This window comes from Desmodus rotundus, chromosome 7 (assembly GCF_022682495.2).
Source record: "Desmodus rotundus isolate HL8 chromosome 7, HLdesRot8A.1, whole genome shotgun sequence".
Lineage (NCBI taxonomy): Eukaryota > Metazoa > Chordata > Mammalia > Chiroptera > Phyllostomidae > Desmodus > Desmodus rotundus.
Window position 1 is genome coordinate 131,657,189 of NC_071393.1, and position 17,012 is coordinate 131,674,200.

Sequence of the window (17,012 nt, forward strand, 5' to 3'; positions counted from 1 at the left end):
CATAAGCTCTCCTTGGGCTGCAGGGTGGGGGGCGGTGGAGGGCGATGTCGCCCTTCTCACTGTCTCCTTGTGCTGTTGCGGGTTTCCTATCAGAGGTGCGGGCCACCTCTGGGCTAAACCGCTATTGGGAGTGACCTGGCCGGACCCTGGACTGGCCTCTGGGGGTCTCTGGGACTTGAGTCTGGAACTGGACCCCGCCCTCCTGCCCACACACCCAGCATGGCAGCAGGAGACTTGGTCAGGAGCCACCTGAGGGAAGAGGCCCAAGGGTCCCCTTCTCCTTCCGCATGATGAAGATCAAGCCCCTTTCCTGGCATTGGAGGCCCTGCCCCGTCTGCTCCGAGGCCCCCATTTGCCCCACCCTTGGGCCCTCTAGCCTTTCACCTGCCAGCTCCTTAACGGACCAGGCCTCCCCTGGCCCAGAGCCCTCGCCCCGGCTGCTTCCTCTGCTCCCTGTCTGGCACTCCTTCCGGTCCCGGGGCAGAGAGGAGGGTGCAGAGAACCCCTGTCTTCCTGGGGCCCAGTGGTCTGCCTCTGGCGCATACCTGCACCCGGAACGCACAGCCCTTACCGGCCACTGGGCCCTCTACCCCAGCCAGCGCCTGACCTTTCAACCTCCTTTATCAAGAATTCAGTTTTGAAGCCGTCCTGCCTCCTGCCGGGGATGTGGTGTGCAGGGTTGGAGAGCAGGGAGCAAAGCCGTCTGAGGGGTCGTCTTGGCACCTGTCATGGGAAATACCTGGATGGAGGGAGGCTTGGCCAGTGCAGGGTTGGTTGCTGTTGCTGTAGCTGCCGCTGAAAGCTCCTCGGAGGCAGGCCCTCAGAGGTCGCTGGGATGGAGAGGGTGTCGGGCTGCTGGTCTGCCAGGGCCGGCTTGGCCGAGTGGGTACAAAGGGCACCTCGGTGGCCCCCTGCCCCCCACGTGCCCCGCCAGGTCCCCTTTCTCGGATAGCTGGGAGAGCAGAGGGGCTAAATGGAGTTTACATAGCTTCCCCTGTATATATTTAGAGATAAGAAGTTCATTTAGGGATTAGGGGCTGCTTCTTGTCTATGCATCATTAAGCACACCACATCTGCTACTGAGCTAGCAATCAGCAGAATATTGAGAGAAGATATAAAGAAATCTCCGAGTCGGTTCATTTTCATCTCCGCTCCCTGGCCATCCTGGCGCTCAGACTTCTGCGAGTGGGTGTGCGGGAGGCTGTGGGGCTGGGGCTGGAGGAACCAGCCTCAGGGCCTGTGGCAGGCAGCAGAGGAGCCCAAGTACTGGATTCAGCTGTAACCTATGACCTGCGCCCTCACCCAGGGTGCATGTGGGAGCACAGAGGGGAGCGGGGCGGATGGGGGCGGGGCAGACGGGGGCAGTCTGGGGAAAGCTGCACCTGTGTCCTCCCACGGGGCCACGCTAGGAGGGCGCAATGTGACCCCATCAATGCCTGTGGAGAACGGAGGGGCTGCGCCAGTCCTGAGCACGGCTATGTGGTCAGGGCTAGAGACCAGACTTAGGTACCTACCGTCTCTCTGGGTGACCTTGACCCAGCTGCTTCCCCACTGTGGTCCTCTGTCTCCTCATCTGAACTGTGAGGGTGCTCTCACCTTGCTGAGGGGCCAGAGGACCAGGGGGCTGGTGACAAAGTGCTGCTGTGCAGAGGAGGTTCCAAGAAATGTGCTCCAGGCCCTGCTTCCTACAGCTCGCAGCCCAGTGCGTGCCAGCCAGGGCTGGCCCAGGTCTGCGTGGAGGGCTGCTTGCAGGAGCCCTGGCAGGGGGCAGCTGGCCCAGGTCTTCGGTTCTGGAAGTTCAGAGCTGGCCTCGCCGGCTCTTTCACCAGGGAAGTGAAGGCTGAGTTCCTCCTACCTCACCGGGGACCCCTGGACAGCCTCCCATCTGGCCACAGGGCCCTTGCTGGTGTGGTGGCTGAGGCCCCCTGCCAGGTAGCTGTCCTGCAGCGTGACATGTGGTGGGTTAAACTGCAGGTGTCACTGTTAGCCCTGGAATAGGGGCTCAGCTTGCTGGCCCCAGGGCGGCCCACAAAGGAATCTGGCCAGTGGGTTCAGTGACCTGCGCTCGGCCTGGGGCCCTTCTCCTCCTGAGGCCCCTCCAGCCTGCAACCCCTGATTAAGTAGACATGGCATGGTCCAGATGGCCTGTACCACAGGAAGCACCGTGTCCCCCGCGCATGCCACTGCTCCCCGGGTGCCTGCAATTAGGACGAAGTTGCCAAATGTGGTCTGTGGGATCACACTTAACCTAGGCAGCCTCCCTGGAGGAGGGGGTGTAGTGGAGCTCCAGCAGAGGAAAGGTGGAAAGTCAAGTTTGAGACTGGGGTGTCGCTGTGGCTGCTCTAGGACAGGGGGCCTCACTCAGCTCAGAGTGTCCTGTCCTGGGCCACCTAGGAGGCCTGGGGACTGCAGAGGGTCAGCGGGAGGTGGGGACAGAGCACAAGAGGCCCAGCGCGATCCTTGTATGGGGGGACAGCAGGGAGGAGAGACCAAACAACCAGTGTGTTCCTCTGGGGTTCCTGCCACCTCATATAGCAGTGCCCACCCTTCCCCAACACTGCCAACAATTTAGGGGTTTAGGGTGATAAGGGGCTGCTTTGAGAAGTCTGTTTTTCAAAAATGACTTGCTGGGTGCTGTTTTCCAGGGAATTTACCCCGGAAACCACAGCCCCCCGGTCATCCTGCCCCACCCTGGCTGGGCTGTGCCAGCCACCTCCAAGCGCCCCTCAGGTAAGTGAGCCCCGCCCTGGCCTCGCATTGAGGGGCCTGGTGAGCCCCAACACACATACCCTCCCCCATTTCTTTTGCTTCCCTTCTTTTTAATTCTGCATTTCATTCTGGCCTGGGAAACACCTGGACATGAACCTAGTTATACCTCTGGAACCAGGTTTTGGGGGTGGTCTCTCATTTGGGAGTGAGGGACCCCCTCAGGTCCGGCAGCTGTGGGGAAGGGGCTGCAGGGCTCTGGGTGCCCTTCTCTTAATTCCTGTTTAAAGGGAACAGAGAAACAAGGGCGCACGTGTGTGTGTGTGTGCGTGTGCGTGTATGCGTGTGGGTAGCAAGGGCATGGAACATTTCCAGGCCTTACAAAAAAAAAAAAAAGGAAAATAAATTTTTGAATAAGAATGGTCTGTGTACTGTGACCTCAGGGCACATGCAAATGCCTGTTTTCAAACACGGACTCGTGAATTCTTATTAAGAGTTCGTGCGCGCCTCCAAGCAGGACATTCCATATTTATAAGTGTGAGGGGCCTGGCTCCCCCCTTCAGGTGTGGCCTTCCCATCACCTGTGTCCCTTTCCTCTTGGGGGAAGAAGAAGCACAAGAAGAAGAAAACCAAGCCCCGTGACCAGCGCTGGCGGTCTGTTGTCTTCAGCTGCTAAAGCGTTAAGGGGATTGGAGATAAAAAGCTTCCCGTGGAAACAGAAGCCGCCGCAGCCGCAGCCGCATCCTCCACAAAGATCTTTTTAGTGTCAACTTAGATGTACACAAATAGTGGATGATGATCTCTTTTATTGGACTAACATTTATCCAGTAATATCCACACACTTTTAAAACCACTGAGGCCTCCTCTTCAGGTGTTCATTTGAATAGAAATAGCTGAATGAGTGTTTTTATAATTGATCCCTGGAGAACGGACTGTCTGGTGCCTGCATAACCAACATTTTCCCATTGCCGGGTTCCCCCCCCCAATTGCCACTCTGCAAAATTAAGATTTTGTACAGTTTTGATGAGAGAATTAACCTCCCACGTGCCAGGCTCCTGGAGTGCAGGAGCTCCTGGGGAGTGGGCTGGTGTGGGGTCAGCTTCCACGCTGGCTTCAAGAACTTCTTGGGGCTCAGCTGCTTCCTGGCCTCAGGGAGAAAACTCACAAGATCCAGCCCATGGAGGCCACCAGAGGCAGAGGGTGGTGGCTTCTGTACACACCGGTGGTGCCAGGCTTCCGGCTTCTTCCTTTTGTGTTCAATAGAATGAGCCTCACACTCATCAGAAACTCCTGAGGGGCCAGCTCTGGCCAGATGTGGTGGCTGTGGACACTTGGTGTCCTGGTCCTTAAGGACGATGTGGGAAATACAGCCCCGGAATCCACTCAGTGATCGCGTAGTAACTGCGCGTGGTGTCAGGTGGGGACCCGACTCACGGGGGGTCACTTTGTCAATCACATGTCCACTCACTCCGTTGTGCACCCGAGACTAATATGATATGTCAACTGTCACTGGAAGATACATTGTAAAAACCCCAACTTTTTTCGTTTCTCCCCTTCCAGTGCTTTGTCCAGTGCTTTCTCTCAATATTCGTGGTAGTTTGGGGGTTATAATCTTGGTATATGCTCAGTGAGAAAGTTTCAATGTTAGAAAGGTAACATTGAAAATAAATATTGCCCCCAGTTCATCATGCGGGCTAAATACTGGTGTGTTTTCTCCCAGGCTTTTCCTGTGTGCGTACATTTGGCACTGGGATCGCCCCGTGTGGTTCTGTGTCCTTTCTACATGCCCCCGCCCCCCCACCCAGGCATCGATGAGCCTGTCTGTGCCCCCCCCCCACATCAGCACCAGCAGAGCAGCCGTGCACAAGGCCATCAGATAGATGGCTGTCGCTGAAAGAACTCAATCACCACCAGGGACGGACAGAGACCTGGCAGTTTCCTGGTTTGACTGTGAACAAAGGGATGTCCCTGGCCCTGTGGAGGGAGGCTTACTGAAGGAAAGCCTAAGAAAGTTACTTAGGAAAGTGCCCCCTTGTGAACGAGAAGTGATGGAAAGAGCAGCTTCTTGGGGAAGTACTGGAGCCGTTTTCAGTGAAAGAGGCCCGCGGGGACTGGGGCTCCAGCCGCCCCAGGGCCACAGGCTCTGAGCCAGCCCAGACCACCTCCTGCTCGGGGTGGAGCTGTGGTTGGCCCATCCTTGGATCCAGCAGCGGCACAGGGCAAAAAACCCAGCTCAAGTACCTTCAAAAGTCAGGGCACTGTCACATGGCAGGAATTCCAGAGGTGGCAGGTGGGCTAGTTTGCTGACTCCACAATATCACCGAGGACTCGTGACTGTCCCCAGCCACCCCCAGCAGAGCAGCCCAACTGCAGGCTCCTTGGCTGCTGGGTCCAGGCGAGCCGTCCAGGCACCAGGAAGCCCACAGGTGGAGAAGGCCCCGTGTCTTCAAATGTGATGCTTTTAATCAGCAAGCACGGCCTTCTCCAGACTCTGGGCCTCTGTCCCCATCTACTTCCCTACCCCTCTGTGGCTTGGTGCCCAGGCCATCCATCCTCCCTGAGGCTGTGGCTGCCTGAGAGGGGTGGGGACACTGTGGGCACCTGGGTGTGCCCTCTTGCACTTCTGGGTTTAGGCCCCCTGACCCCCTGCACTCCTGTCTCTGGGCCCCTCCAGACTGTGGGCATTGACTTCCTCGAGCTTCAGGTTTGCACAGACCCTAAGGTGGCCCTCAACCAAGTGACCTCATTGTCAGCTGTCCCAGCCTCATGGCCCTGGGTACACAGTGAGACCCGGGCTGGCCTCAGGGTGGTGGTCTCGGATCTTGGAGGGCCCCAGAAGCCTCACAGATGGCCTTCCGCCTGGGGGCCGTAGGAGGCTGCCTCGTTGTTGCCCATCCCTCCTCTGCCCTGCTGTGGACTCTGCGCCCTGCTGTGGTGTCCTGTCCTCTCAGCTCCAGCCTCCTGCTTCTGGAAACAGAAAGTTAATTCTCCCGCAGAGAACCACTGGCTTCTTGTTTCATTAATGGTGCTTTATCGTGGTCCCGATGACACGCTAGCAAGTCCCCTTGTCACGCATTCTGAGAAAGTCACCACAGTTTGCTGAAGCTTTGAGCTTTTCTGTTGTCCTTATAAATCAAACAAGAGCAAGCTAATTGTATGAGGGGGATCCACCCAAACCCTCAGAATTATCTCCTGGAGGGCGGGCCCCTTGTAGTACAGGCTTCCCCCACTAGGTGAGTGTTCTAGGAAACCATCTGTATCAGTGTACCAGCTGGCGTCGTTGTGAGAGGTTGCGTTCGGCTTCAGTGAATGTTTTTTGAAGACTCAACACACTTGCCCATTTCATGATGGGTGATGTATGAGAGTGTGCCTGCCCACACTGCACTGAATATTCAGCAGTTTCTGACCAAAGACAGCATGAGCCCCGTGCCCTGTGCTCGCTATTCACCCCATCGGGCCCTGAGAAACTTTTTTTGTTTCCCTGATGAGAAAAGTCCTCAGAAGGAAATGTCTTGCTGATGTGGAAGAGGTGAAACAAAAAACTGCAGAAGCACCATAAGGCATTAAAACCAGCAAGTTCAAAACCGCTTTCAGCAGTGGAAAAAATGTCTCGATAACTGTATTGCATGAAATGGAGAGCACTTTGAAGGTGACTGAGGTTCAAACATGTAAGAATCGATACGCAATTTTTTATAAATAAATTCCAGTTTTGGGGGGTCCCCCTCGTATTGTTCTATTTTATAGATGAGAAAACAGAGGCCAAACTGCTGAAATAACCCACTCAGGAGACCCACATAGCAAAGCAACAGGTAGAACTCACTGGGGCCACATTTTTACGTCCAGGCCTAGTCTAGGTGATGTCCTTCCCCACTCATCCCTGCCCCCACGCGTCCTTGTTGGACATACTAACTAATTTAGATTTAGAAGCAGAAGCTCTCTGCTCTCAGAAATTGTGATCTGCCTCTCATGATCTCTTCTTCGGGAGTGGTTCTTTCACTTCTGGAACATTCAGGCATGGACTGGGAGCCATGGGGGAATCGCTGAGCTCCAGAGGGAGAGGCAAGAATGGGTTCCTCACCCCTCTTCCTGCTCCACACCAGCCTTGGACCCTGCCCAGAGTGAGCCTGCACCTCCTTAGATGCCGATGGGAGCTGCCAAAGGTCAGGACCCTGAGAGAGAACTGGCCAAGGTAGGAGTGTTCCCCCCACCAGTCCCCAGTGCCCCCGATAGCCATGGGAACAGGACCTCATGCTGCAGGTTTTATCTCTGAATTTATCCACCTTTGCAGCCTCCTCCCGGCTGGCCTGGGGTCTCTTCTGTCTCAGACTGACAGGAAGGACTGCCCTCTCTGGGGGGGACTCACCTCTGACCTCCCACCTCTGAGGGAACTCCCTCTTGTAATCTGCCCCCAGGCCACATCCTTTCTCTCACCTTTGCTGAGTGGGGCAGTCCCTTGCCAGAGCCATTTCAGTTTCAGGTCTTGGGACCAGAGTACTGAGTTTGGGGGGAGGACAGGAAGGGTTGAGCTGTTTTAATAAAACAGGGAGAACTCATCACTGCTCCTGCAAGGGTGTGCAGAGGCCGAGGGGAATGGGGTGGGCAGGAGAACCTGCAGGCTCATGAAAGAGCCTCCACGAAAGATGTTGCATGGGTGTTAGTAATGAAGGGTACCCTACGGTTAATGTCCATGTGCTGGTCACTGGAGACTTGGGTCAAGGTCATCAGTGGGAGTGATTTCAGCAGCCTCTGAAATGCTCCCTCTACCTGCTCCCCAGCTCCTGCACGCACTGGAGCCCAGGCTGAGCGTCAGGCAAAGGGGGGGCCCCAGGAGACTGCAGATCTCAGTGTGAGATCAGCTCCTCCCCTGGGACCGTGGACCTCTCTGAGGTCCAGTCTCCCCCTCTGTAAGAGGGGGCAGTGGCTTTCTCTCAGGTCATGGGGAAGATTAAGTAAGGTCATGATTTAAAGTGCTTAGCATGGTGCACACAGTAGGAGCTTAACGCATGCCAGCCTTCTCTTCACTGTTCCTCTCCCCACCCTCACTCCGGCCCCTTCTCTGTAGGGTCCTCCAGCCCAAAGCGATGATTTCCGATGTTAAGATTTGGCCCCACCTCTTCCAGCCCCACCTCAGCCTCACTCAGTTTGCATGTCCAGATCCCAAATCTCAGTGAAGTTGAAAATTTATTTATACCAGAAGCAGATCCAGGTTTTGGGGGGCCTGGAGCTTACTCTTTCTGGGGTGCCCTCTTATAAAACTATGAACTGGGCCCAGGGCTGTGGAAGGGGCCTGGGCAAATGAGGGCACTAAGCAGACGCTCTGTTACTCTGCGGCAAGTCCCCTTCGATCCACACAAATGGGGCCTGGGGACCACTGGGTGCCCTGCCTTAGGGCCTAGCCCCCATCGCCTCCTCCTGGGTGGCTGTGTGTGAGCCCCTAGAGCAGAGCCCGGGCAGGGGGAGGGAGTGGGGTGAGGACCTCAACCCTTTCCTGCTCACCCAGGTTTGTCAGCTCTGCGAAAGCCCCGGCTTTGCCAGGTCTGCTCTTCAGGTCTGGCCAGATGCTCTACTCCCTTAGACGTCCTCCACCCCGTGACTGAGAGGTGGCCCTGGTCACTGGCTAGAGCCCCAGGCCTGAATCTGGGGTCCAGGCTGCGCCCTGCCTGGCCTGCTGAGCCTGCTCAGCTTTGCTGGGCCTGGGCCTCTGCCCACCTCTCTCTTCCCCCTTCCCACTCTCTGCTCTCCTTTCCCCCACTGACCCTCTTCCCTCCCCCCCCCCCCGCCCCGCCCCTCCGTCTTCTCCTCTCCTCCCTCTCCCTTCCTCCTGCAGCTTCCACCAGGGTAGCTGAGCTCTGGAAGGGTCTTCTCCCTCAGGAGGTGTCTGCTCAGGTGGGCAGGCCCACTAGCCTCCCGCAGTGCCAACGTGAGCCCAGCTGAGACATCTCGGTGGTGAGGGGCCTGTCCAGTTGCCTGGAAAGGGCCGATGGCAGGCACAGCCCTGGCTGGGCAGAGGAAGTCCCCAGCCAGCTGGTGAGGAATGGGCCTGAGCCAGGTAATTATTGCCGGGTGCAGAGGTCGCAAGCCACAGAGCGCCGTGCGCGCTGATGAAACACAAATGGGACATCTGTGTTCAGGAGTTCAGCAAACCTCGGAAACCGACTCAGCCAAGAGCTGTGTACTGGGGGCCACAGCCTCGCTCCTTCCAGCTAGGGGAGCAGTAAACACACCAGCCACGTTGTCCTTGCTTCTCCACCGGTTCTGTCTGTGGGAGGTGCCGACCGTCTCTGGTCCCCAGGGAATTGTGGGAGCTGGTGGTGCTGGCAGGGCAGGGCCGGGACACCTGCAGGGGCAGGGGGTGAGCTGGACAGAGGCTGTTTCTGCCCCACAGGTCTCCTGGGCTCTCCCAGCTTGGTTCTGAGCCAGGGCAGGGCCTTCCTTCTCCAGCGCATCAGTGTGCGTGGTGGGGTCCAACGGAGGGTGCTGGCTCCCATGTATTTAAGAAATACTAGGGGGCAAGGGGAGATGCCAAGAAGCTTGGATTGTCTCAGACCTGCCAGCCCCTCCCTGTGTAACCTTGGCCAGCCACCCGATCCTTTGGGCTCCAATCTCTTGGGTTCCGTTTCCCTGCTCCTGCTGAATGAGGGTGAGGCTAAGGTCCTTGCGTTCATTCAGATTCTTTGGGTGGTAAACAACACACCCTGACTCTGAGTGTCTCACCCAACAAGAAAGAATCTGCCACTGGAAGGGGCGTCCTGTGCCACTGGAGGAAGCTCAGGCTCAGGACGCACAGGGGCCAGGGCAGCCGCGGGGGGCTAGCGCTTACTTGACTTGCCCCAGTGGCAGAGCGGAGCTGAGAGTGTGTGGTTGGGGGTGGAGCCAGGAGGGTGGGGTGGGTCCCAGATGGCCTGGGGGCCAGCCTGGCCCTCCTGGTGAAGTGAGTGCCCCCCTGTTCTGCTCCCGCCTTACAGCTTTCCCAGTCATATTCCTAGGCTGGACAAGGAGGACTTGAGTCTGGCCTGGCATTTTCCAGGACAGCAATTCACCAGACCAAGTTCAAGTGGAGACTGTGCCATGGACAGCGAATCTGCCCAAGGCTGTGTCCTTCTAGTTGATGGGAGCCTGGGGTTGCTGGGTGTGAAGCACCAAGGACAGGCCTGTTCGTCCTTCCCAACAAGGTCTTACCTCTTCCTGTCACTCATCTCTCAATGTCCTTAGGAAATGTTAAGAGTGCTTTGTAAGTAGATGAGACATTCTCACTCAAAGCTCTTGTGTGAGCAGGTGTGGCAGACAGCCTGGTTGATGCTGGAACCCATCCCTCTGCTTGGCTCAGGCGCCACCCTGCTCTGCCCACCATGGCTTTGGGAGTTGGGATTGGTCTAAGGTTCCTGTTGCCCTTGGCCCTGAAGCTGGTCAGCTGACCTATTAGGTCTAGAGGTGACACCACCTCAGGGTCTTTGCATTGTGTACATCTCTTTGAGTTGGTGTTTCTGGTACTTGCAACCTGAGGCCCCCTGGCTGATCCTGCAAAGAAAGAGTGACTTTGCTTGTACAGGAGAGTGGGAGGCAGGAAACCCTCCACAGATAAGACAGTCCCAGTCCTCCCAGCAGCCTCAGGCCTCGACTCCATGATTCAGAAGAGGACAACTGAGACCAAGGACAGACCGCTCTGTCCTTGGTGAGACAGCCACATCTGTAACTCAGGAGGGCAAGGTTGGAGGACAGCGGAGGACAGCGTGAGGTCACCTTGAGAGCTGACTGAGAAGAAAACAGGAGCCGCCCCAGAGCTATCGAAAACCACACCAGTGTTTGGGCGACACCAGCGTGTTCAGCACTGGGGGGGGGGGCCTCTCTTTAGCCGTGACAACATCCGCAGGGTTTATTAACTGCTTACTCTGGGTGTCACCATGCATGACCTCGTGTGACCCTGCAGCATCCCTGTGAGATTGTTCTTTTCCACTTGCATTTTCAGGTGGAGAAACTGAGGCAGAGAAAAGCAGTGTGGGCATCTACATTGAAACTCAGTTTGGCCGGAGATTTCAACCTTTGCGCCAAACCAGTGGTTTCCAACTGGGGTGCCTGTGGCACGTGTGCGCCGCAAGAATGTTTAAAATGCACAGTACCGCCCTGTTTAGTCGGGGGGCTGTAAGTTATCTAGTAAAAAAATGAAAACAGGCAACACAATGGTAGTCATCCAGCGTGAGTGAATCAAAAGTATACCTAGTTTTTTGTCAGGTCGGCAAAAAAAGAATTTATTTGTTGGTGTGCTGAAGAATTCTGGCAACTAGTTTGTGCTGCAGAATTTTGGTAACTAGTTTGTGCGTGCCGTGAGATGAAAAAGGTTGAAAATCGTGGTGCTGAACTAATCCAATGAGCTCTCCACGAAGAAAACAAGCAAATGAAGGGCGTGGGATGGCGCTGAGGCCATCCAGGACCCAGGGACTGCATGCTTATTTATTGTTCATGAGGAGCCATTTCCAGGGTGCACTCCAGGCCCCAGACTGTGGTCAGCTCAGCGGGTACCGGTCTCAATTGCTCCAGTGCCTCCAGGCTTAGCATAGGGCCTGGCACACAGGACATGCCCCACAGATGTTTGTTGAACGAATAAATGAGTGACTTTTAGGGACTGGATTATCCCAAGCAGTAGTTAGGCTGAGAAAACCCATCCTGGGCCAGCAGGGGCCTTAGACTAGAGACTGTTGGATGGCAGATGCAGAGACAAGCCAGAGGGCTAAGGTCCCACAGCGAGTTAGGGAAGTCAGGACCGGATTTGGGTCTCCTGACATCCGGTCTAGGGTGGGTCAGGGCTCGTGTTTTATTTGCAGGCTCACCATGTGGTCAGGTATGTGGGGGGACGGGAAGCAGTGGGTGTACATGTCTGTGGGGAAGGAGATGAGAGAGAGAAGACTTTTTGGGGAGCACAGGAAGCTGCCAGGTGCTATTGTCCGTCTCAGGGCCTCAGGGAAGGAGAGGCTCAGGGGCACAGGGCTCCGAGCTGTCCTTTGCCCCGGCCCTTGCCTCGCCAGACCGGGTGCATAGTTGGTGCCGAGGCCAGCCCCTTGGGCCGGCGAACAGAGCGAATGTTGGGAAGAGGGCTGTCTGCTGGACTTCCTCCCAGTCCCAAGCTGCCAAATCTTGGAGTCTTGGGGTTGTGCCTGGAACAGAGGCCCCAACAGTCTTGCGCTGGGGTGCAAAGAGGCTGGGCTGGGACCATGGCTGGGGGTTCCCTGCCCTGGGAGCCCCTTGGGATCCTCCAAACAGGCCGGATCGATGGGAACGTCTCGGCAGACTTGACTTCGTATTGCCAGCCGTGAAGTCTGCTCACAGTGCTCCGTAGGCAGGAAGAGGAGCGGCAAAGAGGCTTTCACGCGCCGTTTCAGGGTTGCTGGCCCTGAACGTTTATTCATCACTTACCGATATATGTAATTTGCCTGATGACTCGGTTTCATATACTCTAGTTTCCAGAGATAAACTGTTTGGCCAATTTCCCACAAATGGGGGTTATATTTAATAATCTGAGGGTAGGAGGGCTGGATGCTGTGGACAGGGAGTTTGAGGAAGGTGGAGGACTGGGGGCAGCTTGGGCACAGCGGTCTGGGGTCTTGGCACATGCTTGGAATTTGGGCAGGAGTGGCTTTGGATGTGACTTTGGCCCTCTGGGAAGAGGCACAGGAGGGGGCCCAAGGAAGGGCTGGTTTTACAGGTGGTTGAACCGAGTGGACACAGCCTTCGGCGCCTGTTTGCTGATGGTCTTTGTTCTGGGGAGGAGCCTGGGCTGGGCATCCGGGCGGGTGCCCTAGAGTTCCGAGACAAGGCAAAGACACACGTCTGTCGACCAGAGTCCAGACCTCCACCTGGCCGGCTGTCTCACGGCTGTGCCCACAAGCAGGGCCGCCTGAGAGGAGTGGCCTGCGCCCTTACGGCTGTCTGAGCCCTGAGCTGGAGCCCCAGGAGGTGGTCTGAACGCCCAGGGAGTCGTCCTGCCGACAGCCTGGGCAGACATGGGCCCCACCTCCTGGTCTGTTGCTGACGAGCGAGCAACTTGGGCAGAGTTTAATCCTTTTGACTGTTGACAGTGAATTCACGTTACAGGGTTTCTCGGACAATGGGATGACATATAACACGTGTGTGCCTGGTTGTAAGTTAGATACTCAGGGGGATTAAAAATCAGTGCTGTGGGTTTCTATCCTTAAGAAGTGTATATTTGTTAGGCAAGCAAAGTGCATCCTGGGATAAGTTAAACTACAATTGTCAGAGGGTCTAGTTAGATTGTAGTATTCATCAGGACCCTTTTGGTGGCAAGTGACAGAAAGCCAGCTCAAATGGCTTGAGCAGATTCTTGTTGTTGGGATCTGGCCCTGTGCCTGCTGTCTCTGGGAGGGCTCTGCCCTCCTGCAGACTGTCTCCACATGGTGCCAAGACAGCTGCCAGAGCTCCAACCTCGCATTTGTCTTCTCAGAAGCCAATGGGAATACATGCTTTTCTTTCTTTCCAGCCCAAAGGGAGAGATGAATGATGTTGACTCAGTTGGCCTGGCCTGGGTCACGTACTCATCCTTGAACAACACCTGTGGCAAAGGGATTACCAGATTGGGGGGGTGGATTGTATTATTGCTCTCAACTCTTCCCTCTCCTTCTGTCCCAGTTACACAACCCCTGCCTGTCCCATCTGACTTGCAGTGCCTCCTCCTCTGGGAGGGGCTTGCCCGCCCTGCCCATTGACCTTGAACTTGGCATGGTATTTTCTCTGGTCAATGGCATGTGAGCCAACATGGTGTACACGGGCTGTCCAGAAAGTATCCAGTCACATACTATGAAATATAGAGACATTTATTGGAGAAGATACAAGATAGAAAAAACACTGTACACAGGACAATGACACCTCAATCCCCTTCAAAGTAGGCACGTTGGGACGTCACACAGTTCTCCCAGTGTCTCTTCCACTGTTCAAAATATGGTATTGATGTTGCTGTGACTTGGTCATACCTCCTCTGGGTGTGGAGAACTAGGTGACTTCCATTGGGATGACTGTGCCTTTGTTTCTGCATCACAGCTGTGGATCCGGGATTCATCTCCAGTGAGGACCTTCTTGAGGAAGTCGTGTTCATTGGTAGCATTTTGAATCGAGTCATTAGTAGCTATAGCTCAGTGTTCCTTCTGCTCTGGTAGCAGAAGCCACGGAGTGAATTTTGCCACGACACGTTTCATGCCAAGATCCTGCTTCAAAATCTCGGACACAGTAGTGTTTGGAATCCCCAGGTCAGCTCCTAGTTCTCGCACTGCCAGTCACTGATCTGTGCCAATTGCAGCCTGTACACGTTCAACATTCCCAGGGGTTCTGCTTGTTGCAGGCCTTCCAGAACGTGGATCACTCTCAACAGGTTCTTGACCAACTTTGAAGATTCGTGCCACACTTGTATTTGCGCTGCACTCACTGCATCATCTCCGAAAGCGTTCTGAGTCTGAATAGGGTCAGCGGAGGAATATCAAGCTTAACGCAAAATCTGATGCAGATTCGTTGCTCTACTCACTCAGTCATTTTGGATGTGACAGCCACACAGTACACACGCTCACTCCATGGCATCTACCACGCCCACTGACTAGTACAGTGAAGGTGTCATTGTTCGTGCATGTGCATCCCAGTCCACTCTCCTTGGCTGCCAGGTCACGTCGATGTTGCTTAAACTGTTCCTGTTATATTAGCAATTGCTGGGCGTTTTCTGCACAGACCTCGTATGTCATGTCTGAGCGAAGCTTTATGAGCTTTAATACTGTAGTTTCCATCAGATCTGGTCCTCTTTCCCTATGGCAATGTTACAAATAGAGGCGAGATCTGAAAATAAACGGGATACATGGCAGAGAGCAGCAGCTGACCTAAGGCTACGTGAACTGTGCCCGAGAACTGAGTGTTTGCTGTTGTAAGTCACTGAGGGCTGGGATCACTTGTTACTGTAGCACTAGGCAGTAAAAGCTGACTGACAAATGGAGTGGGCGCTGGGCAGGCAGAAAAAGGTATGTCCAGAGAGGGAGGCAAGCAGGGATAGACTCCGAAAGCCCTGTGGATTCAGAGAGAAAGCCCCAGTGACTGGCTTAGGGATTGAAACGGAGAGGCTGGCCCATGGGCACTTGGCTCCAGAGCTGGTTCTCCAGGTCATTACTGCACAGATCAGACTGAGTCAGTGTTTTCTGAGGGTTCCCTTTAAAACACAGTCCTGCTCATAGTACTTCCCTGTTTAAAGCCCCTCTGTGGATCCCCATGGCCCGCCATGGCCTGTCCCAGCGTGTGGCCCCACACATGCCAGCGAGCCACACTGTGTGCATTTCCCAGTGCTCCCATCTCCACTTCTTGCTCGGGGGCAAATCCACCATCACCCTCAGCTGAACCGGGGCTATGACCAACACCTATGGCAGGTGGCTGTGGAGTCCCCTCACCAACCTCTCAGGGGAGGGGGGAGAGTCCCGGCTGCAAGTCCCTCATGCGCCGGGTCTTCACTGAACAGCTCTTACCAGCCATGAGAAGCCATCCAGAAATGAGATGCGGAGCTCCCAGTCTGGTCCAGGAGGTGCGTGACAGTGGGCCAGGCGGGTGCTCGGGGGCCATGACAAGGGACCCCGCCCTCTCTGGGCATCCGGGAAAGCTTCTCAGAGGAGACCCTGGGGCAGAGAGACCTGGAGGAGCAAAGTCTTGAGGGGGGAGCTACCGCGGCTGCTCAGGGGTATTTGGCCCATCAAGTTCAAAGGCTGTGTCGGTGGGAGACAGTACTGGCACTTGATCTCAGCATGGTGGGAGCCATCTGGCCCGTCTGGGTTTGGACACAGTGTGACCTTCAGCTGGAGACTTGCGCCTGCGTCACTTGTACGTCTGCAGACCTTAAAGATGGGGCCCGTGGGTGGGCAGTGATTTTCCATTCGTGAGAAGAGCCCTCAGCAGGAGGGACCCACAGCAGCACCCGTCAGCTGCTCTGGCTCCAGCCCCGGTCAGAGAAACTCAGGGATGAGGCACGGGCACGTTTAGTTTCTGCTCGAAAGAAGGACCCTCCTTGCATCTTGGGGATGCCCTGCTGGGGAGGGACCACCCCTCTCCTCCGGGGGCCCTGGCAGAAACTGAGCAGAAAGCCCAGGTGGAGGCAGTGTGGCCTCCTCAAGGCGTCTTGCTGGGGTTGTCCTGGACATGGCTGTGGGGATTGCTGTGGCCGAGGGGTGGGTGCCAGCCAGGTGGGCACTCGGAGCCTCGGAGGAGTGATGATGGGGGGGCTGGGCAGGGCAAAGTTGGGGTGTGTGTTTCTGACCTTCCTGTTGCCTCTGTGGGTGATCTGTAAGGCTTTCTAGGGACTGTGGCAGAAGAGGGGAGGCTTGGAGCCTGGCAGGTGGCCCAAGGCTGGCCCTGGGTGGGACTCTTGGCTTTGCACTTTGCAATGGGCATCCTGGGCACGTTGCCTCTGCTCTCTGAGGCCGTTTCCTCGTGCGGGACACAGAGGTGATGATGTGTGGCTGGTGGGAGTGGGGGCCACAGAAGAGAGGGAGACAGGCCTGCAGGTGACCTCAAGCAGCACCAGTGCCCCTTGAACAGCCATTACCATGGTCTTCCTCGAGGACTTCGCTATTTCTAGTGACCACGGTCACTGCCGTCCTCCACCTTTGTTGGTTCTCCAAAATACCTTTTCACCGAAGGGGGCCTTCAGAAGGTGGACGCCCCCACCATCCCACCGTGCCCCGCCCAGCCCCTGTTCAGTGTCACTGCGTTGGAGCCTGCTGGGGCACTTGGAACGGTTCTGGCCTGCCCTCTGCTTGCGGTCCTGCAGGTCTTGCTCACGATGGGGTGGCAGCGGCGAAGCGAAGGGGTTGTGAAGCCCTGCCGAGTGAGAGCGTGAACCAGTCTCTGAACGTGGTGAGAGATGTAACCCCTCCCCCAGCCATGCGGAGGCACCACGAGCCCCCGTCCTTCCCAGCTGGTGGCTCCCAGGTGGTGGGAGGCATGGTTCTTGTTTGGTCCTTTGCGCACACAGAGAAAAGTGACCTCTCCAAATCCAGGCTCTCACTCCCCTTGTAGTGCCTGCCCACTGGCCCAGCTGGCCCCAGGCTCCCGCAGGACCGACCGGTCAGTCCTCAGGCCCTGGGCCGCTGGTGCCCGGCAGGGAGGGCTCTGGGCCCCCTTTGCCCACTGCCCATGGATCTGGATGCCATGAAGAACAAGGGACCTCTGGCAGCCCCCACCCCAGCCCATCCCAGGCCCCTTCTCTGAACTCACAGAACACTGCCTATTGTGTATTCTCAGGCTTTTTACCATGCCATCTTTATTTTATTTAAAAACGT